This window comes from Myotis yumanensis, unplaced genomic scaffold, assembly GCF_028538775.1.
Source record: "Myotis yumanensis isolate MYYU_CA2020_CCGP unplaced genomic scaffold, mMyoYum1.0.hap1 SCAF_11, whole genome shotgun sequence".
NCBI classification, from domain to species: Eukaryota; Metazoa; Chordata; class Mammalia; order Chiroptera; family Vespertilionidae; genus Myotis; species Myotis yumanensis.
In genome coordinates, this window is record NW_027223762.1 from 43,216,487 (window position 1) to 43,240,291 (window position 23,805).

The 23,805-nt window shown below is 36.8% G+C and overlaps 1 protein-coding gene and 1 non-coding gene across 4 annotated transcripts in view; one reads left to right on the top strand and one right to left on the bottom strand.

Moving 5' to 3' along the window:
- Positions 1-23,805, bottom strand: part of EXOC6B (exocyst complex component 6B) — a 494,441-nt gene that overhangs the window by 367,400 nt on the left and 103,236 nt on the right. The window lies entirely within an intron of this gene.
- Positions 23,142-23,249, top strand: LOC139020186 (U6 spliceosomal RNA). The gene has a single exon (XR_011473207.1). It is a non-coding gene; the product is annotated as a U6 spliceosomal RNA (small nuclear RNA).

Here is a 23,805-nt window from a genome sequence, read left to right on the forward strand (position 1 = left end):
AGAATTAAGTTAGGCTCAAAAGACTAGTATTACCCAAGTATTCACTGAATAAAACCAATGATAAAGTAAGTAAATAATAACAAAAACAACAGCCAATTTTTAGTGAATGTTACTATGTATCATGAATTATATACTAAGCACTAGCTATGCATTATCTGCTTTAAATATTCAACTATCCTTTAAGTTAGATCTATTACCTGAAACCGTGTATCGTAGAAGCTAAATTCCTTGCCCAAAGCCTCACAGTTAAGAACTAATAGAGCCAAGATTTAAAATTCAGGTAGTCTGACCACAAAGCTTGTAGTTTCTAATCCATGATTCAACACTGCCTCCACTGTATTATCCTCCACCTTTATCTATGAGTGAACAACCAAATAAGATGCAGGAAATTAAGACTGAGGTGAAGTAGCTGCACCTGAATTGATACAAATTTAGTTGACCTTTGAAAAGTCACTTGAAAGGAAAACCTCTAAGGATACAATTGTTCTAAGTATAACTAACTGGTCAGTAGAAGATGACACAATAATGTCTTATTTAGTGGGCATTACATAACAGTTTGTAATTGGAATGCCTGAACTTACTAATCCTGAAAGATATATGTTTCCATTCTACTTGAAGACAAAATATAATTATGGCACAATGATCAAGTTCTGATTTGAGCTGCCTCTGGCAGGGGTATGAATTAAATGCCTCTGAAAATCTCTTCCTAAATATCCATAATCTCTAGTTTGAAACTTAGTAATTTTATAAATGAGAACATTTACTACTTTTCCAAAGTTCTATAAAACAAAACCATACATTGCCAGGTATGAGAATGTTGGTATATGTTAAATTTCAATTTTCCTCCCCCAAATAAGAAAGCAAAACCCAGTAATTATACCTAATGAACAACAGTAGTGGGAAAAGTCAATCTTTAAAAGAAAGAAGGAAGGGGGGAAAAAAAGTGTAACCATCTGGCAACCATACAATATTTGAGAAAATGTTAGTGTTCTGATTGAGATCTAATTGAGTTTGATTTACTTGTCAAGATAATTGCTTCAGTATTAATTAAATATGTCTCCTGCAGCTGCAGAGAAAGTTAAACCTTGCATTCTACTGATTATACAGGATACACATCACTCATTTAAGTCAACATTGCTTGCTAGGCTTATGTTACCCCAAAATAGCTCTTTGTATATTGATTATTAACATCTCAGATTTTGACATTAGTATTTTCTCCATTGATTAGGGCTAAAATTTCTTAAATCTTGAGAGGAAATTGGTGAGGTTACCTAGAAATTAGAAAACTATTACCATCAACAATATTCAAATCCAAACAGCTCTTTTGGAGGAATATTTTTTTAATTTATTTTTTATTTACAGCTGATATTCAACGCTATATTCATTTCAGGTGTACAGCATAGTGGTTAGACATTTATATAGTTTACTAGAGGCCCGATGCATGAAATTCCTGCAAGAATAGGCCTTCCTTCCCCTGGCTGCCAGCACCAGCTTCCCTCTGGCACCCGGGACCCGGACTTCCCCTGCAGCCCCGGCTTTGTCCGGAAGATCGTCTGAAAGGACCTCCAGTCTAATTAGCATATTATGCTTTTATTATTATAAATGAAATGATCCCCTGTTAAGTCTAGTACCTACCTGACACCATGCATAGTTATTACATCATTAATAACTATATTATCAATGCTGTACTTTACATCCCCATGACTATTTTGTAACTACCAATTTGTACTTCTTAATCCCTTCACCTTTTTTACCAGCGACCCAACTCCCTTCCCATCTGGCAACCATCAGTTTGTTCTCCGTACCTATGAGTTTGTTTCTGTTTTGGTTACTTATTTTGTTTTTTGAATTCCACATATAAGTGAAATCATATAGTATTTGTCTTTCTCTGACTTAATTCACTCAGCAAAATACCCTCTAAGTCTATCTAGGTTGCAGCAAATGGTAAGTTTTCATTCTTTTTTATGGCCAAGTAATATTCCATTGTAATAATATACCACATCTTTATCCAATCATCTATCAATGGACATGGGTTGTTTCTACTAATATATCTAATTGTAAAAAAATGCTGCCATATATCTTTCAAACTAGTGTTTTGGGTTTCTTCAGATAAATGCCCAGAAGTGGGATTGCTAGGGTAAGAAATTTTAGTTTTAAATCCCCATAGTGTCTGAGGTCCTATAATTATCTGTATTTTACTGATTGACAAAATAAACATCAGAAATCACCTTTACCTATTTTCTTTACAATACTTCTCCATCTCCAAGGTTTTTTACAAATTAAAACAAAACAAAAATTGGCACTTTCCATTGCCTCAGTAAATATTTCTAGGATTTATTGGCCGTCATTAGATTCTCCCCCCCCCCCCCCCCCCCATATACTGAATTTAAATTCTGCTGTAGAATCAACCAAATTCTTTTTCCTCACGAAATGGTGGAGAATATTTTCTAAGAATCAAACTTTTCCCAGGTATTGTTATACTTCTTCTGGTATCACGTTTAGAAGTCAACGATTAATAGAGTTAATTATATTGTCTAGCACTTTGATGGTTTTTTACATTTACCTCTTTAACCCACCTGTAGTGTTTGTGTGCCACACTAAACCCTTTGGTCTTCAAAGTGATTTAAAATGTCACCTATATCATGTATGGTTTGTTTAGGTATTTTCTATTCTAATCTATTGCTTTGTCTGTCATTACTGTATGTTATAGCTTTATGTATTTTCATATGTTCACAACAAATCACAAATGCATACCACAAAAGCCACACACCATTATTCATGGTAATATGGTTGTAGTTACTACAGAAAGTAAATTCTGGGATCATTTTTTCAATTTTATCCAAAAGAATCCCATTTCACTGTGATATTCAATATAACTATGTTAAATTTATGATTTTCCACCCATCAATATGGTCTCTTCATTTATTAAAGTTTTATTTGATGTTCCTTAATAATATTGTTTTCTTCTTCACATAGATGCTGCATCTTCTTTGTGAGTTTGTTAATTTAACTTAATTGTTTAATTGTATTTTATTTATTCCTAGGAAATATACATGTGTTAGTGTACGTGTAAGTTGTTGTCAGTGCTCTTGTATATAGGATCTTTTTTGCCATTTTATATTTCTACTTGTTATTTCTTGCACATGGTAAATAGTTGTTTTATATCTTTGTAGCTAGTCACAAAATCTCTCTTATTAGTTAAAATCAGTTTCCAATTGATTTTCTTAGGCTTACCCAAATAAACGGCTTACATTGCACTTTAAGGAAGTCTGCTTCTCTTTATTTTTTTCACAACTCATTTCACATTCTTCTTTTATTCCACTGATTGAATTTCTATTAAATTTTGAATGGTGATAATAATAAAGAGTACATTGTGTTATTCTATAATATTAGAGATTTGTATTCCATAATAAACCCTACTTAGTTATAATGAAATCATCTTTTAATAAACCAATGAATTTGTATCTTCTTTATGGCTTATACACATTATTTTCTCTAATCAATACCAAGTTTTCATCCACATCTTTCTAGTTTGCTGGACTTTGTATTAAATCCAAATTCTAGCCAAGACCGGTTTGGCTCAGTGGATAGAGCGTCGGCCTGCAGACTGAAAGGTCCCAGGTTCGATTCCGGTCAAGGGCATGTACCTGGGTTGCGGGCACATTTCCAGTAGGAGATGTGCAGGAGGCAGCTGATCGATGTTTCTCTCTCATCAATGTTTCTAACTCTCTATCTCTCTCCCTTCCTCTCTGTAAAAAAAAATCAATAAAATATATTTTTTTAAAAAATCCAAATTCTATTATCAGTGATAGAGCTCCCAGCCTCTTAACTATAATTTCATATGACATTTACTCAGGTCAATCCAAAACTACCCAACAACTGCAGGACCATTACCAATTCCTCGGTACCCTTATTCTGCAAAATATTAAAGTTAGAAAACTAAGGGAAATGTTAACCACTTTATGGATAGGAAAAGCTGATGAAGACTCACAAATCCTAACTTTTCAACAGATTTTATTACCACAGTGCAAACCACATCAAAAAGTCTGTCATAGTGGCTTAAATAAAAATTCAAATAATTCACCAAAATAATGCTGCCTTTTCTAGCCAATAACAGTTTCTAAAGAAAAGGTACTCTTACTATAATTTTTCCTGATTAACCAAGGAAAACTTTGCAACTATCAACAATGACCTAATGATAGAAATTTTCTTTTTGTTGGTACTAAACAACCTAATTACAGTCTCTATTACTTAGCTGTCTGAGAAAAAAAATTCCATTAAAATAAGCTATTATGTATATATACACATACAACAAACATATACATGCATACATACAGCTTATTTACATATATACATGTGTATATATACACATATTATGTATGTATCATATATAGTTATAAAATATTCCATATATATAATTCTATGCATAAAAGGAAAAATTACTTTTATAATCATTCTGCATTTTACTAGAAAGCAGTATGCTAGACCAATGTCTTTGAACAGACATTGAATTGAAAGAGACTTTAAAAATCATCTACTTGCCCTGACCGGTTTGGCTCAGTGGATAGAGTGTCGGCCTGGGGACTGAAAGGTCTCGGGTTCGATTCCGGTCAAGGGCATGTACCTTGGTTGCGGGCACATCTCCAGTAGGGGTTGTGCAAGAGGCAGCTGGTCGATGTTTCTCTCTCATTGATGTTTCTAACTCTCTATCCCTCTCCCTTCCTCTCTGTAAAAATCAATAAAATATATTTAAAAAAAAAAAATCATCTACTTTTGCCCTGACTGGTTTGGCTCAGTGGATAGAGCGTTGGCCTGCAGACTGAAGAGTCCCGGGTTCGATTCCAGTCAAGGGCATGTACCTTGGTTGCGGGCACATCCCCAGTAGGGGGTGTGCAGGAGGCAGCTGATCGATGTTTCTCTCTCATCGATGTTTCTAATTCTCTATCCCTCTCCCTTCCTCTCTGTAAAAAATCAATAAAATATATTTTTTTTAAAAAATCATCTACTTTCATTCCCTAATCCTGAATACACAAAGAAGGAAATAATATTGGTTGAGCAGTTATTGATTTGATATCTAACATTTGAGACAAAAATTTAACAGATTTTATCAAATATACATCCTCACATATATATGCTTCAATGGGATATACCAAGCTTCCATCTACACTAATAAAAGAGAAAGATGCAAATTGACCATACCTTCACGATGCCCGCCAGCCAATCGGGAGTGAGCATGCAAATTAACCCAACAAAGATGGTGAGTTAATTTGCATACACAGGTGCTGAGTGGCTGGGGGTGGGGCAGGATGCTTGCATTGTCACCATGGCAACGACGCAGGCGTTCTGCATGGGCCCCAGCCACTCTGGGCCTCTGGGAAGCGTGGGAAGGCAGAAAGGTACCTCCGGCTGGAGCAAAGGTGGTGCCGGCAGCCAGGGGAAGGAAGGCCCATTCTTGCACAAATCTTTGTGCATCGGGCCTCTAGTAAGCAATGATTAAAACATTGTTAGAAATGGATCTAAATTAAACTTAAGTATTAATAACATCAAAAGGGCTATGGGGCTAGTGAAAGTGGTTTAAAATCTGGGGGGAAAAAGGCATTATAGTTCTTTGATAACATACCATTGCACAACATCCTGCATTTAATTTTAAAAGACACACTTTTAGACATTAGATTTTCTTACAGCTTTCAATATACATAGAAGTCTTTAACAACTGTCTTCCAGCAAGTCTTATCTTATTCACAAAAGGGGTATATATCGAATCCTGACGTAAGTTTCCTCGTTTCTCTCACGTTTCTGTTCAACTAGGTTAACCAAGAAAAACCCAAAGGAAATTCACACAGCTTGGGAAAAGGGAGAAACTAGAAAAGGGAGAAAGTCTAAGTCTGATTTTGTCTTGTTATTTAGGCTTCTCCAGAGATGTAAATTAAACAGCTAAGTGTCCTTTTGCCCTTTCTGAATGCATTAAATGTTTACATGCTGAACACAGAGGGCAGGTAATTTCATAATGCCCAACAGCTGTTATCACCCACACATCAAGATTGCCACAATGTTCCAGCCACAAAATTCTCTCAACAAGTTAGTGGCTGTATGATTTTTATAGTTTAATTAAGCAGAAAACAGGCTGAACTTGTTTCCTTAGGTTTAACTCTATATGAACTACCATAAACACTTTTCAAGAAAAAGACAGGGATGTTGATTGAAAACAAACACTATAAATAGAATAATAAATTAATCCACTCTTCTTACAAATAATTTATCTTTTGAACATTGGTAGCACATGTAGAACCAAGTATAAGTATAAATCCTACTGCTACAGGTTTCACAAATTACCCATACTTCAACTAATAATCTTCCTCAGGAAAACATATGTAGTTTTCTTACTGACATGCAACACACACTCAGTGTCCAGAATTATCAGATTAATGATTCAATTAAACAAACAGATTTTAGTAACCACACTACACAAAGCACTGCTAGGATCAGACATTTATGCAGAAATAATTATAACTATGATCACTTAGCTCATTAGTTTGAAAATATCAAAGTCAATAAAAATTACAAGTACATATTATGAATAACTATATGCTAACTTATTCAAAACTATCAATGTTTTTAAATTCTTTATAGATTTTTTAAAAGACAATCTAAAAAGAACAATTAAGCAGATATAAAAGACTTTTACCATAAATGTAAGAAGATGATGGAGGAAAATAAATATATTCTGGGGGGGATGAACATGTGACACAAGAATTCTCTATTCAACAGTTATTTGTTAGAGGAGGAAAAAAGTCTTCAGATACACAATAGTTCCATAAGATTTTCATCCATGTAAATTCCATCCCATGCAAAGTTACTGAAAAAGTATCAAAGATGCATTCATCAGTCAAACACAAAACTAATCAAAATAAGAGACCAACATGGAGAAATTTCAGCATCCAAAACCTAAAATGAGCACTGCAATATATAACAGATTCAAGTAATTGCTGAAAGCATGATGTCCAAAATTGAAAATTTCATTTTTATGTAGAAAGTGTTTTTCTAATTTAATAATATTGAACTTAGTTAACCATGTCTAAGATATTTTGCAAAGGCTCCCAACTTGAAATGTATCTATTTTCTGATATCTTGGCCTATAAAATTTAATAGACATAAATGGATAACCTTTGGTGAAAATAGTTATTGTGCAACCCCCTTCTCCCCAATAATTGAAAGTTTTATTGGTTTTACTTATTTATTTTTTTAAGTTCTGTGCTTTGCATTCTCTTAGAAACTGCCAGGGGGAAAGTTATATTCTTTTTATCAGATAATGATAAAATTTATGCAATCAATGTTTGTCTTTTTAAAGCTTGGCTGATAGAAAAATTCAGAGTAAGATTATATATAGAAATAGAATAACTTTCTGTAGATCAATTTCCTGGTACAATTATTTACTCTTCCTTTTAGTTTTGTCTGCAATTCACCATCATTATCATTACTATGTTACTGTTTGTTTATCCTCAGTATTTGTAGTTCTATGTCTCTTCCCAGAGTATTTCAAATTATTTTGGAAGTAGGCAGAAACATACAATAAATTAATAAACAAACTGCCCAGCCGGTGTGGCTCAGTGCTTGAGCATTCACCTATGATCCAGGAGGTGCCAGTTCGATTCCCAGTCAAGAAACATGCCCTGGTTGCAGGCTTGGTCCCCAGTAGGAGGCATGCAGAAGGCAGCTGATCAATGATTCTCTCTCATCACTGATGTTTTTATCTCTCTCCCTCTCCCTTCCTCTCTGAAATCAATAAAAATATTTTTTAATTAATAAACAAACTGGAAAATATACAATATAAAAATAATTCAGACTTTTGACTATATCCCAAATTCAAAAAAAAAAAAACACCTAAAATGGGATATTATCCTCCCTCTGAAGAAAATAAAATCACACAAGAGCAAATATCTCTCCATAGGGATCTCTGTCCTTCAATCAAGTGAACTGCTACACACTGCATAACAACAAGCAAAATCCTTTCCACACTTTTCACTGAATTTCCACATTTTTTTATTCCAATTACTAATTACTTTACCATAAGAAAGAAAGTGAAAGAATTGTGCAAAACTATATATTCTTTTCCCAAGCCTATATTGGGTTCTTTATCTTGTTATTCAAATGCAAACAGACTTCTGTGAGGTTTTTCTTGAATCCAAAATTTCACTAGTGCAGTGACCACAGTGCTGGCAAATGCCTCCTAAGTTGGAAGCAGAACAAGATTTCAAATAATTTATAAATAATCATTTCAAGAACACATCTCTTCTTCTTTTATCCCACAAAAGACATTATTTTGTTTAAGACCCACAAGCTGTCAGCTTCTCAGCATACCCAAAATCCCATTTAGCTCGCTATTGTAAACAGTGTAGATATTGCTACCACATCAATAAAAAAAATTCTTGAAAGAATCATTTTTGTGTTTGATTCACATTTGTTCTGCATATGCCAATGAACCTAAGGTATTTGTAATGTTAAATTCTAAAAAGCCTTAGCTTACAAAAAGGTTAGGCAATTTGAAAACAGCAAAAGATCTATCCCATGTTGATCAGTTTGGAAAAAATTCAAAATAAGGAGTCACAGCATAAACTGGTACAAGTTTCCTTTACTACTGTATCTTACTCTCTCCTTTTTGTAAACTTTTTTTAGAGTAAGAATGAAACTGATTATTAAAATTCAGTCTGCAGATAGGCAGTACATACCATCCTAATTCTTTTTATTGATTGATGAGAGAAAGAGAGAGAGAGAGAAAGAGAGAGAGACAGAGAGAGAGAGAGAGAGAGTATTAGTTGTTGTTCCACTTATTCATGCATTTATTGGTTGCTTCTTATATGTGGCCTGACCAGGGATCAAACCCCAAACCTTGGTGTACAGTGACAACACCCTAACCATTTGAACTACTCGGCCAGGGCCCATTCTAATTCTTTAAAACTCTGATTTACCTAATAAAAAAACTGAAAGAAATAAAGCCTGTAATTATTTAATTACCTTGAGTACAGTTAACAATAAATATTTATTGCACATATGTCCTGTGACATTTGTATACTAGTATTCAGAAAACACTTTCCTTTCTTAGCCTTAGGAAAACTAGCTTTTTTTAAATTCCCTTTAATTAAAAAATTATAGAAATGGAGCTTTCTGATGACACAGATAAAGAATTATCTACAGTATCCTTGGAATTCCCTTCAGGAACAGTGTACAAATGTTATCATGATTCAGTAACAACTTTGTCTCCATCAGTGCATTTGCCTATTAATTGTACTATCACAGAATTTTTCAGTTATAACTGTGGCAACATCACAAGCTCATTCTTTTTTTCTAATTTAAATTCTTTATTGTTCAGAAAATGTTACATATATCTCCTTTTTCCCCCATTGACCTCTCCTCACCCACTCCCATCCCCCAGCACATGCCCTCACCCACCTACTATCTATGTCCATTGGTTATGCTTACATGCATGCATACAAGTCCTTTGGTTGACCTCTTACACCCCCCTTCCACTCTTCCCTGCCTTCCCTTTGAGGTTTGTTGGTATGTTCAATGCTTCTATGTCTCTGTATCTATTTTTGTTCATCAGTTTATGTTGTTTATTATATTCCACAAATGAGTGAGATCATGTGATATTTCTCTTCCTCCGATGGGCTTATTCTGCTTAGCATAATACTCTCCAGTTCCATACATGCTGTTGCAAATGGTAAGAGTTCTTTCTTTTTTACAGCAGCGTAGTATTCCATTGTGCAGATGTACCATGGTTTTTTAATCCACCTATCTGCTGATGGCACTTGGGCTGCTTCCAAATCTTAGCTATGATAAATTGTGCTGCTATGAATATAGGGATACATATATGCTTTCTGATTGGTGTTTCTGATTTCCTGGGATATATTCCTAAAAGTGGGATTACTGGGTCAAATTGGGAGTTCCAATTTTAATTTTTTTAGGAAACTCCATATTGTTTTCCACAATGGCTACACCAGTCTGCATTCCCACCAGCACTGCACGAGGGTTCCTTTTTCTCCACATCCTCGCCAGCACTTGTCTGTTTGTTGATTTGTTGATGATAGCAATTCTGACAGGTGTAAGATGGTACCCCATTGTTGTGTTGATTTGCATCTCTCAGATGATTAGTGACTTTGAACATTTTTTCATATGTCTCTTGGCCTTCTGTATGTCCACTTTCAAAAAGTATCTATAGAGGTCCTTTGCCCATTTTTTTATTGGATTGTTAATTTTCCTTCTGTTAAGTTGTATGAGTTCCCAATAAATGTTGAAGATTAAATCCTTACCAGATGTAGCATTGGCAAATATGTCCTCCCATGCAGTGGGCTCTCTTGTTATTTTGTTGATGGTTTCTTTTGCAGTGCAGAAACTTTTTATTTTTATGTACTCCCACTTGTTTATTTTCTCCTTAGTTTCCATTGTCTAGGAGATGTGTTGGTAAAAATATTGCTACAAGATATGTCTGATATTTTGCTGCCTATGATTCTTCTAAAATTTTTATGGTTTCCCATCTTATGTTTAAGTCTTTTTATCCATTTTGAACTTATTTTTGTGTATGGTGTAAGTTGGTGGTCTACTTTCATATTTTTGCATGTATCTGTCCAATTCACAGAAGAGAGATGGTTTAGCTCAGTCTCTATAAAGTTCCATTCATGGAGCCAAATTCCAGGTAAACGAAGTAAGTATACTCAAACCTATTTCTTCCACTGAATATATCTATACACTCTGAACAGAAGGCATGGATTATCTTACTTGAGGACTTTGAAAAATAAATAATAGCAGGCTGAATGGGGAAGAAGACCAGAATTTGAAGTACCACCAAACTGACAGTAAATTTACCTTTTTTTTCTCTTCTGGTATCTCTTACCCTGAACACAACATACCAGAAATGAGGAGGTGGGCAATAAAGCTCCCAAACCAGCTCTCTGGTTTTGGCTCAAGGAGCAGGAAAGGGAAAATCTAATACTCAGCGACTACGGAAACATCTCCCCTTTTTTTTCCTCTCTTCTCCATCCCACCACAGCCTATAATCTCCAAGCAATAGTGGCAGTGTTCATTAATGAGCACCCATAAGAGTTGAAGCTCTGAGAGGATCCTCTCTCTCCATACAGTGGAGCTGTGGTTCTAAGAGGGTAGGGCCAAACCCCAGTGCTTGTTTCTTTTTCTGTCCTCCCCTGTCCAGCTCAAGATAAGGAGGCAGTTGGTAAGTCCACAGCAAAGTAGAGTAACAAAAGCCCCAGCTTTCTAGCCAAAGGATTTTTTTAAAAATATATTTTATTGATTTTTTACAGAGAGGAGGGGAGAGGGATAGAGAGTTAGAAACATCGATGAGAGAGAAACATCGATCAGCTGCCTCCTGCACACCTCCTACTAGGGATATCCCCGCAACCAAGGTACATGCCCTTGACTGGAATCGAACCTGGAACCTTTCAGTCTGCAGGACGACACTCTATCCACTGAGCTAAACCAGTTAGGGCAGGACTTTTTTTTAAAAAATGGTTAAAGCCCCAGGGAGCTGAAAAGTAACTAGTCAATTCAATAAGCTAAAAATGAGAAATTAAAAGCATACAGATCAGAAATAAAAAGTTAAAACTGTCACTATTCACTGTTGACATGATTATCTACCTAGAACATACCAAGAATCTAAAGATACAACAACAATAAAAACTTCTACAACAAATAAGTGAGTTTGGCAAGCTTGCAGAATATAAGATCAACACACAAATATCAACTGCATTTCTTATCAATAAACAATTGGAAAACAAAAAATCTGGTATCATTTATAAAGTTTAAAAGAAATTTGAAATAATTGCTATAAATCTGACAAAACATATATAAGATCCATATACTGAAAAACTTCAAAATGCTAATAGAAGAAATCAATTAAATGGAGACACACCATATTCATGGATTAGAAGACCCAACAAAATAAAGATTCAATTCTCCCCAAAATAAACCAAATTCCGTGAATTACAATTGAAATCAGAGGGGAAACAAATAAAATCTCAGCAGGATATTTTTATAGATACAGAAAAGCTGGTTCTAAAATTTATAGGGAAAGGCAAAGGAACTAGAATTTGTTTAATTTTGGAAAAAGAAAAATCAAGTGGAAGGAATTATAAGACCAGATTTTAAAACTTACTTTAAAGTGACAGTAACCAAGACAGTGTGTTATGGTGAAGGGACAGATACACATATCAATGAAACAAAAATGACAGAAATATGCTCACACAATTAGGGCCATTTGACTTTAAAGTTGCAAAAACAATTCAATGGCAAAAAAGAAAAAGTCTTTTCATTGAATAGTGTTGGAACAACTGGACATCCATACACAAACAACAACAGACTTTGAACTAAATCTTATACCTTATACAAAAATTAACTGAAAATGATCACAGTCCTAATTGCACCTAAAACTGTAAAAGATTTATAGAAGAAACTCTTCATGCTTAGGATTAGGCAAAGAGTTCTTAGACATGGCACTAAAATCATAATCCTCTTTTTTTATTCTAATAAAACTGAACTTCATTGATATTAAAAACTGTTGCTGTGTAAAAGACACTATTAAAAATAATTTTAAAAACAAACCAGCCTGTTTCTAATTCATTCAACATCAGAATGGGTTGTAGTCGCAATATTTTCCAAGTCAATAAGTTTTTTCATAATACAGATTTTATGTTATAATAATATTTTCCTGTAAATAACTTTCAATTTATTTCTCCTTTATATTACAGTTAAGGGTATTATATTTGTTTTTGAATTATGTACATAGGTAGATTTTATTATCTACGAATTTTATTTCAGGATTGTAAAGAGGGCATTACAAAATATTCCTTACAAAACGGCAGCATTAGGTCCGACAGGGTTGAACCAGTACATTAATCTATACCATATCTCCCATGAAATTCTACAATAGTCTCTCAATTAGATCCGTTTTTGTTTAATCTGGCTATCATCACACTACTTACCAGTAAGTCTGCCTAAAACACAAACTTGCCATGCCCCTAAAAAAAAAAAAACAAATTCTTCAAAATGGCATTTAAGACCCTTTGTAATATGACACTATTTGCCCAACAATCTTTCTTTTCAGGAACTTGCTCTCCCCCTCACACTGAAAACCTTCATTATGGAAGAACCTGGAACACTTCTCTCTTTTAGCTTTCCTGTTTCTTTTTGTTTTGTATTCTTTAATGTTTTTATTGATTTCAGAGAGGAAGGGAGAGGGAGAGAGAGAGATAGAAACATCAATGATGAGAGAGAATCATTGATTGGCTGCCTCCTGCACGCCCACTACTGGGGATTGAGCCCACAACCTGGAATCTCACCGTGACCTCCTGGTTCATAGGTCACACTCAATCACTGAGCCACACCGGAGGGGCTTCTGTTTCTTCACTGAATGATATTCTTAATCTGTTTTGCTGACTACACCTCCTTTTTTCATCCTCTAAATGTCGGAAAGATTCCTGTGCTCAGTCCTTGGACCTCTTCTTTATCTACACTATTCTTGAGGTGACTGATTCTATGATGAGTCTCAAAATTATATGACCAGCTTAGCCTCTTCCCTGAATCCCCAATTCATAAATGCAATCATTCCTCTAAACATCTCTACTTGGATGTCTTATAGGCATCTCAAAATCAAAGTCCTGGATCCTGGAGGAGACCAAGATGGCGGTGTAGGTACACACCGGAGACCGCTGCCGCAAACAACCATTTCAAAAATACAACTAAAAGACGGAACGGACATCACCCAGAACCACAGGAAGGCTGGCTGAAGAGAGACTCTACAACTAGAAGGAAAGAGAATAGCAAACCGAGGCTCAGAGGAGGCGCAGTGTGGAAAATACAAAGGTACCAAGGTGCGCGCGAAAGCGGGCTGGTGGCTGAGGGCTCGGTTGTCGTTTTCGGTCGAGAGTGAGTCTCAGACTCTGGGCTCCAGATCCGGGCGAGTCTCTAGGGACCCAGACTCAAACGGGAGAAGCGGGATTATCCGGCATCAGTTGGAACCTGAGAGCAGCTTTCTCTCCGAGGTTTGCAGCGGCTGCCGGGGTTCTGAGAAGCAGAGCCTCTGGGAACGGGACTGAGAGCGGCCATAACTGCTCCCTCCGCCCGCCCTGTTGAGCCCGCCCCGCCCAAACCCTGCGAACAGCCATTTGCCGATCGCCTCAGGCAAAGGCTGGATTAGCGCCTCCCCAGAAGACAGACGTTTTCCACACAGCTGATTCCTACAGCCAGTCGGCCTGGTGGTCAAATCCCTCTAGTGTTAACTACAATTAAGGCTTGGCTAGAACAAGACTGCGCACAAAGACCACAAGGGGGTGCACCAAGAAAGCATAAAAGATGCGGAGACAAAAAAACATGACAGAAATGGAGGATATGGAGCTAAGAATCGCAATTTTGAGGGCTTGCTATAAACTTGAGCAGAGCCTCACGAAAACTAATGAGACCCTTGATGCTACGATAAAGAAATTAGAAAGTAAGCATACACGGACTGAAATAAAGAATATTATACCAAATAGCAGACCAGAGGAGTACAAGAATCAAACCAAAGATTCGACAAAAAACACCCAACTGGAAAAGCAAAATGAAAAAAGAATCCGAAAGTGTGAAGATAGTGTAAGGAGCCTCTGGGACAGCTTCAAGTGCACTAATATCAGAATAATAGGGGTGCCAGAAGATGAGAGACAGCAAGATATTGAAAACCTATTTGAAGAAATAATGGCAGAAAACTTCCCCCACCTGGTGAAAGAAATGGACTTACAGGTCCAAGAAGCGAAGAGAACCCCAAACAAAAGGAATCCAAAGAGGACCACACCAAGACACATCATCATTAAAATGCCAAGAGCAAAAGACAAAGAGAGAATCTTAAAAGCAGCAAGAGAAAGAGGCTCAATTACCTACAAGGGAATACCCATACGACTGTCAGCTGATTTCTCAACAGAAACTTTGCAGGCCAGAAGGGAGTGGCAAGAAATATTCAAAGTGATGAATACCAAGAACCTACAACCAAGATTACTTTATCCAGCAAAGCTAGCATTCAGAATTGAAGGTCAGATAAAGAGCTTCACAGATAAGGAAAAGCTAAAGGACTTCATCACCACTAAACCAGTATTATACGAAATGCTGAAAGGTTTCCTTTAAGAAGAGGAAGAAGAAAATGGTAAAGATACAAATTGTGAACAACAAACATGCATCTATCAACAAGTGAATCTAAGAATCAAGTGAATAAATAATCTGATGTACAGAATGAACTGGTGATTACAATGAATCAGGGACATAGAAGGGGAATGGACTGACTATTCTCGGGGGGGCGGGAAAGGGGAATGGGAGATGCGGGAAGAGAATGGACAAAAATCGTGCACCTATGGATGAGGACAGTGGGTGGGGAGTGACGGCGGAGGGTGGGGCGGGAACTGGGAGAAGGGGAGTTATGGGAAAAAAAGAGGAACAAATGTAATCAGAACAATAAAGATTTAATTTAAAAAATAAATAAATAAATAAATAAAAATAAATAAATAAATAAAATCAAAGTCCTGACTGCCTCTCCCAGCCTCTCCTCCTCTACCAAAACCCACTCCACCCACATTCTTCACCTTGGTAAAGAGTAATTACATTCTTTCAACCATTCAAACCAACGCCTTAAAGGTCATTCTTGATATCACTTTATCCTACAATCCAATCAGTCCACCTATTGGTTCTATACCCAAAATATACTAAATCCAGAATATAAACCTTCTCAACATCTCCACCTCAATGCCTAGTCTAATTCACAATCTTCTCGTGCGTGTATTGTTAAAATACCCTACTACCTGGTCTTTTTATTCACACTTACACTCTATATGTCTATATTCCACATAGCAGTGACAGCAATGTATCCAAAGAATTTTTAAAAAGCCATCTATTCTTAGATCTCTGAAGGGACTAAAACCCACCAGTGGTTTCCTTCTCACTGAAAAGTAAACCTTTACACTAACTCTCAAGGCCTGCATCAGTACTTATCAAGCTTGAATACATACTCGAATCAGTTGTGATGGGAAAATATATAAATGCCCAGGCCCATCCTCAGTAATTCAGATTCAACTGATCTGGAGTGTAGGGTTTTGGTATTTATTGAATAAATGATGTTATTGTCATCTCTGCCTTCCCCATCACAGGGATGCCCACACAATTCCGGCTAGCCAGAGTACCCCATTCTTGTGGTCTTAGTTTAAGATTGAGCATATGACTCAAGCTGAGTCATTTCCTGGGCTTTGTTGAAGTTACCTAGAGAGGTATATGGCTAATGTTGAATATTATGTAAGCCTAACAGGGAAGGAAAGCAGAGATGATTAAAAATATATTAAAGACTAAACAAGATCTTTCCCAGTTTAAAGACAGCATTTAAGCATCTATTAGTCTGATGTTTTACACAGAATCTCCTTTTTAAAATCCAACATTAAAACTAGGACTTTCTTTAAGTAACTGACTGCAAACTGAGTTAATTGCTTATGGTTCATCAGATCCCCTGAGGTAGTTTCAAGCAGTTAAATGCCTTGAAATAAAATGTCAAACATCAGGATTAGAAAAAACAATGCACAAAATAAAAATTTTTCTATAAATACTCTATCTTTGGATCAATACAAACACTTATGTGGTGTTTTCCTCTGTTCTACTAATATGTCCCTAGTACCTGAATAAAGCTATAACTTTGTGTGTAGTAGAACTTAAACACACACACACACACACACACACACACACACACCTCAGTGGCTTTTTCCAAAGAAATTCTCACTCAATAGAAGGTAGAACCTGGAAAACGGCCCTGATAAAAAGGCCAACATGAATAGACAAAGCTCTAAACCAATATGTATACAACTCATTCTAGTTGTGTGTGTGTTTTAAGTAGGTTTTCAATTTTTGAGGGGGGAAAAAATCTGTTTTGCTTATGACAAGTCATTCTGAGTCTTAAGAGAGTGCCCTGGCCATTTTCTTTCTCTCAATTCAACTTCTCAAATGATTTTTTAAAAAGGTTCAAACACTACAAAGCATCTGATTTAGTGAAAAGCACTTTAAATACCTCTCCAAGTACTCCCCACTGGATCAAAATGTCATAGAAATGTTGTAAACACTATCAGTCATGTTCCAGAGAACAATTTAAATAAACATTGTTTTGCTCTTTTGTCTGGAAAAGTAATTTCTGAAGTGAAGAGTTCAAAACTTTTAGCCCTACATAGTATGCAGTTAAAAAAAAATCTTTTAAGCATCAGAAGCAGAGTACACAATAGGCTTTGTCTTGTTAAACAAAAGAACGTGCTTTTCCTTTCAATCATTTCCAGCTGTATGGTCTGGCCTTCATGGAATCAGAAATTAACAGCATATGGCATCTGGCTACCTGCACAGACTGCACATAAAATCTGAAGTCTTCAATAAGATTAACAGGTCTAGTGGTTGAGAGTGGAGGGGGAGCCACCAAGTTCTATTTCCAAAACAGAGGCAATACCTCTAACTAAAAGAAGGCAAGAAAAAATCATCCCTATCTATTTAGATGTCAACTGTACTCTTGAGAAATGACTGGGATCACAAGATTTTCCTACCTCCTAGGCAGCTGAAGAAGATACTACCACTGACTGCATAACTATCTTGGTTCCAGAACAAGGAAGGAATTTTTTTTTTAATGTAGTTCTGGGTTAACCCACCTTATGACACATCTAATGCTCTGGAAACCAAATGTACCAGATACAAGAAAAATTGAAATGACATTATTCTTATCATACGTACCAGTAAGTCTTAGTACCAGAATGTCTAAATACACAGAATCTTGGACTAAAAGGTCTTCAAGGTCTTTCTTTCTAAATAAAGCCATTCCAGACAAAACATTAATTTGCCTTTCTTATTAAGATGAGTAGACCACAAGGACACAGACAGTGGATGGTGAAGGTTTGGGGGAGAAAGGGATGATAGAGCAATGGGGGGAAAGGGACAAATGTAACACTTTAAACAATAATGATTTATTTTATTTTAAATGAGTAGACCAAAAATCTATTAACTCCTGGGATATATTGTGTTTCAGAATCCATACAGCCCTAATCTCTAACTTGATTCTCAGCTGGCAGACCATAAACCCTAAGCCTTCCTTCCTATAGCACAACAGGTGTGAGAATAAATGCAGGGAAGTAAAAGATAGCTTAGTACCTTCAAACTTATAAGAAACTAGAGGCCGGGGCACGAATTCGTGCACCAGTGAGGTCCCTCGGCCTGGCCTGTGGGTCAGGCCGAAACCAGCTCTCTGACATCCCCCGAGGGGTCCCGGATTGCGAGAAGGCGCAGGCCAGGCCGAGGGACCCCACCGGTGCACAATCGGGGCGAGGAGGGACGCAGGAGGTTGGCCAGCTGGGGAGAGACCGCAGGAGGGCTCCAGAGCATATCCGGCCCACCTCACTCAGTCCTGATTGGCCAGACCCCAGCAGCAAGCTAACCTACCGGTCGGAGTATCTGCCTCCTGGTGGTCAGTGCATGTCATAGTGAGTGGTTGAGCTGCCTTAGCATATCATTAGCATATTATGCTTTGATTGATTAACTGGACAACTGGACACTTAGCATACTAGGCTTTTATTATATAGGATAGTTGCTCAAAATAGTAAGGACTGATCATATTCAGCTCCTCCTCAACTCTTTCTTCTGTAGCTTCAGGCACTCAACACCTTCAAGTCTACTCTTCACACTTTTAATCCTGTTTAATACTTTATTTAGACCCTCTCCAAAACATTAGAAATTGAGTTTCAGTGGGCCAGCAAGTCAACCAGTAGTATATTCCTTGACAGTTTACTTCAAAACTCCTAGAGAGAAAAAAGTATTTTACTAATACATGTTCTGAGAACTGGGCTTAAAGTAATTTCATCAATAACGTTTAATTCTGCCCTCAAGCATTTGGATCTCATAAAAGAGTTCCTCAATAGTGCTTTAAGTGAAGACAGAGGAAGAAACCCAAGCACATTCAAAGGCAGAATTAAAATCTCATTAAGACATACAATTCAGAATAGACAAAATAAAAAAAGATGGGCAATCCATGGGAGGAATACTTTAATATTTTTTAAGGCATGCATGGTCTAAGGACAATCAACCACTAGAATTCCTGTGTCAAAAGATCCTTCCGTGACTACAGGAATTGCTAGATTCAGGTAAAACTATCTAGATTTTAAAAAGAAGAAGAACAAAAATTTAAAAGAATAACAAATCTATTTTCATCTCTTAAAGTCTCCCTCTCCCCACAGTTCTCACTAGGACCCTGACAGCCCATAGACATCAATGTATTGCTTACCCTGAGGCACTAGGTCAATTGCAGGAATCTATCTGCAGCTGCTAATGTTTAATTTTCACTTGAAATTTCAGAAATGCAAATGCAATGCACCAACAGCTGTTCACACTTTCAATTTTTTTTTACAAAGCTGGTCATGAAATGTGGCTTGCTGAACATCTGTAACACAATTACCAATTCCTGTTTTAATGCCTATAAATGCTGCTGCCACTAGTGAACAATCTAATTTCACTGTCCAGTAGTGAAACAGGGTGGCTGGATAGGCACTGGCTCCCTGGAAGAGTTGGCAATGGGAAGGAGATAATGTTGCTTATTAAGAAACTGGAGCAAACTAATAGCTAAAACATACACAAAAGCAGTCTACTTACATGAGGAACATAGATATACTAACATGTGCAAGTGCACACATCAAATTGGTGTGCAATGTGAGTAATAACTAACTGCACTTCATTAACTAACTGCCTACTAGGATTTCATAAGACACAAAGAAATACCTCAAGATGTAATCTCTTTCCTCTAGAAGTTAACTAACAGGGTAATTCTCAAACTTATTCTGGGCTATCAACTATTATAAACCATAATAAAAGGTATGAACTCTCTACCCAGAAGTACTTGCAAACACATATAATATTGCACATAATTTTAGACAGCTACTGAACCTCTAAGACCTACAGTTTATGGGACCCAGATTAAGTACTTAAATAGTTCTAAAAATAATTTTTTATATAAACAAAGAATTTAGTTGTAATCTGTTAAGATTGCTTGTTTGGGAGAGTTTATTTACAATGAGAGAAGGACGTTTGGGAGAAAGAATAACATTTCTGACATTAAAGAACTAGTAAACCCATGGGACCTCACTGATGGTACTAAAGTTGTAAATGAACTGATCCCCCCAGGGGTCCTGGACTGTGAGCAGATGCAGGCGGGGCTGAGGGATTCCCCTCCCTCCCCGCCTCAACCTCCAGTGCACGATTGTCGTGCACCGGGCCTCTAGTGTGATTATCTAAGATAGTGCATTTTTTAAAGGGGGCATTATGTCTACATAACTCTAAAATCATTTGGAAAAAAAAATAATATGTATAATTATATGTACAGAGAGAATAAAGCAAATATGGTAAAATGTTAATAGCTGAGCAATCTGGATAAAGTATAATAGACTTGTTTGTACTATTTTTGCAAGTTTTCTTTAGGTCTGAAATTCTTTCAAAAAGATAAGTAAATAAAAATCATGTGCTCTGGAGTATGTCTGCCTAGGTTCAAATCCTAGCTCTGCCCATCACTACCTATGTGACCTTGGGCACATTACATTTTTTAACCTCTCTTTACCTCATTTCCTCACTTGTAAAATAGGGACAATATAGTACTACCTCAATTTGTTATAAACAATAAAATGATAATTCATGTAAAGCACTTATTAGAACAGGATCTGACAAATAAGAAGCACTCAAATTATTGTTATTAATATTCCTTTCCAAATATCACCCATATTCCCTTCCCCTTTCATCCTACCACTCTCTTAGATCATGCCAATTATAGGGGGAGGGGGAGGGGGGAACAAAACACAATGGAAAAGTCATGGTTTTTCATTTTTAGCTTCAAGTTTGTTATCTTCAGTGTGGGCTCCCTACCTCCAGGCTGGCTGTCCCTTAACTGATTGTCTGACTGCTATCAGGGAAAGGCTGCACCCATGACTCTTGATACACACAACACTGAGACATTAACCTTCAACATTAGCTTTAAGAATAAAATTCTAATTCCTTTCATTTATTATATAAAACCCATCATGATTTAGTTACAGCATACCGCTTTGCTCTTATCTCTCAACGAATTTCCACAAATATACCCTTCACTGAGGCTTCAATGAACTACCTGTACTTCTTTCAATACAAATCTTCAATCCCTGAAACAGTACCCTCTTTGCCTAGAAGAGGATTTCATCCTCACTCATTTACCAAACCCATATTCACCCTCAAAATTTATCTCAGTGTGACGCAGATGCTTCTTTGCACACACAAAACCCTACGTGCACAGCTCTACCACGGTGTGATAATATAATCACTGATTAGTCTGTCATGCTCATTAGGTTCTAAGGTTCTTAAAGGTGAGAGCTTGTCTTACAAGTCTTTGAATTGCAAGCATAAAAACTGATATAATATAGGCTTTCAACTGGGGTTTAGTGGATGAATCTCTTGACAAGAAATTCTAATATGTGTTTACACATAGAATAATCTATTGAGTGGCAAATGAAAGTATCTGTCAAACACGGAGGGCTGTGCTTAAGGCAAATCTATACTTTTAACCAAATATATAAAATTGTTAACCACATAAGTTTGGATAATTAAAAACTAGCTCTATGCCCTGGCTGTGTTGCTCTGTGGGTAGAGCATCAGCCCAGGCACAGAAAGGTCATGGGTTCAATTCCTGGTCAAGGGAATGTACCTGGGTTGTGGATTTGCTCTCCACCCCTGGCCAAGGCACATGCAAGAGATAGCCAGTAGCAACCAGTCGATGTGTCTCTCTCACACCAATGTTTCTCTCTCTCTCTCTCTCTCTCTCTCTCTCTCTCTCTCTCTCTCACACACACACACACACACTTTTCCTTTCCCTCCCTTCCATTCTCTCTCTGAAAAGCAATGGAAAAAATATCCTCAGGTAAGGAGTTACAAATAAAACCCATAGCTCTGTGCTTCAGAGCTCAGAAAAAGGAGATGGCAATGTAGTTTGGTTAGAAAAGGGTTCCTCTGAACACCTGTTTATGGATTTCCTAGAAAACAGCACTCACAACAATACTGTGGCCTTAATTTGTTAAAAACAATACTAATAACTGAAATGCTTTTGCTGTCAGGGAATATATATATATATATATATATATATATATATATATGAAAGCCTAAGCGACCGAACGACCAGTCGACCGGTCACTATGACGCACACTGACCACCAGGGGGTAGATGCTCAATGCAGGAGCTGCCCCCTGGTGGTCAGTGCACTCCCACAGCCAACCTCCTGCGGCCAGCCAACCTCCCGCAGTCCCCCCGGCCGGCCCCGATTGGCCCCGATTGGGACAGGGCAAGATGGCCCTGATTGGCCCCAATCGCCAGCCAGATCAAGGGACCCCACTGGTGCACGAATTCATGTACTGGGCCTCTAGCATACCATATAAAATGACAACCCCTCTAAGTCCTTTCTCTCCATCAGCCATGAAATGGGACAGCCTAATTTTAGTTCATAAAGTTATTTCGAACCAGAGTATTTGAATTTTTTAAAAAAACTAATAAAATCTGTCTGAGAAGGTTTTTAATCTTGTTAGTTACAATGCCTGGTTAATTCCTATAATCAAAGTCTTGACCAGAGTTCCCTTTTGCACCATGAGTTGGGAAAAACACATGGCCAAATAAAAAAGGTGCTGGAAACAGGCCCTTGAGCAGTATTAAACACAATGGAAATAACATTTGAAAACAGTATCCTTCCCAGCTGGGGAAGAAGCATAAGGGCTCCAACCATCTGCTCTTTCTTCCTAAGATTCCTTTTTCACAAATGAATAGACTGACTTATTTTTTATTCCGTTCAAGAAACAAGATCCCCTGAGTTGAAGATCACAAATTAAACCAGATAAAATTCAGACAATAGTAAGACAAAAAGTGCACAAACTTCTAGACATATTTTATTATATTCTATACCTCCTCTTCCTTTACCTTTTTAATTGCTATCCCTTCTGTAAGGAAAATTAGTATGAAGCTTCCTAGAAGAAAGCATATTTTAGGCTAATTATGAAAGCAGAGGTGATGGGCTCTCATAAAACCAAGGGTGACCATAAGAGATAAGGAGAGTGCTCGCTTCAGCAGCACATATACTAAATATTGGAACGATACAGAGAATATTAGCATGGCCCCTGCAGAAGGATGACACACAGGTTCATGAATGTCCCATATTTTTTTAAAAGAGAGAGAGAGATAAGGAGAGAGCACAGGAGAAAACCAACTATTCACTCATTCAATAAAGTTAAAAGATTTAAGTCTTCTGGTGACAAAGTTATCAAGTATTAATATTTGAACTGATTTGGTTCTGACTTTATAAACATAACTAATCAGAAACCCATCTTATTTACATATACAGTTAAAGTAAAAAGTCAGGAAGCTATTCTATGGTACTGTTTCATAACCTGGATCTTCAAATCCTATTGTAGAATTATATGTACTAGTAAACATTGAGACAGACATACCCTCTATAATTATTCTTTCTTTCAATGAACAACCATAAAATTCTCATGCAATTCTAGAGTTCTCTCAAACAACCTTTGAAATCCACATTCCCAAATGTAACTCATTTACTATACTTCTTAGAGTATCAAACTCTATCAAAATTTGGCAATCTTGCTGCACAGGTACACCGACAAAGAACTGACCAGCAAGAGTCATATTAAGTCTAACTTAAAGTGTTTTTGCACAAATCACTGAACACTCTGCAAAAAATATATATATTTGAAAGCTTTT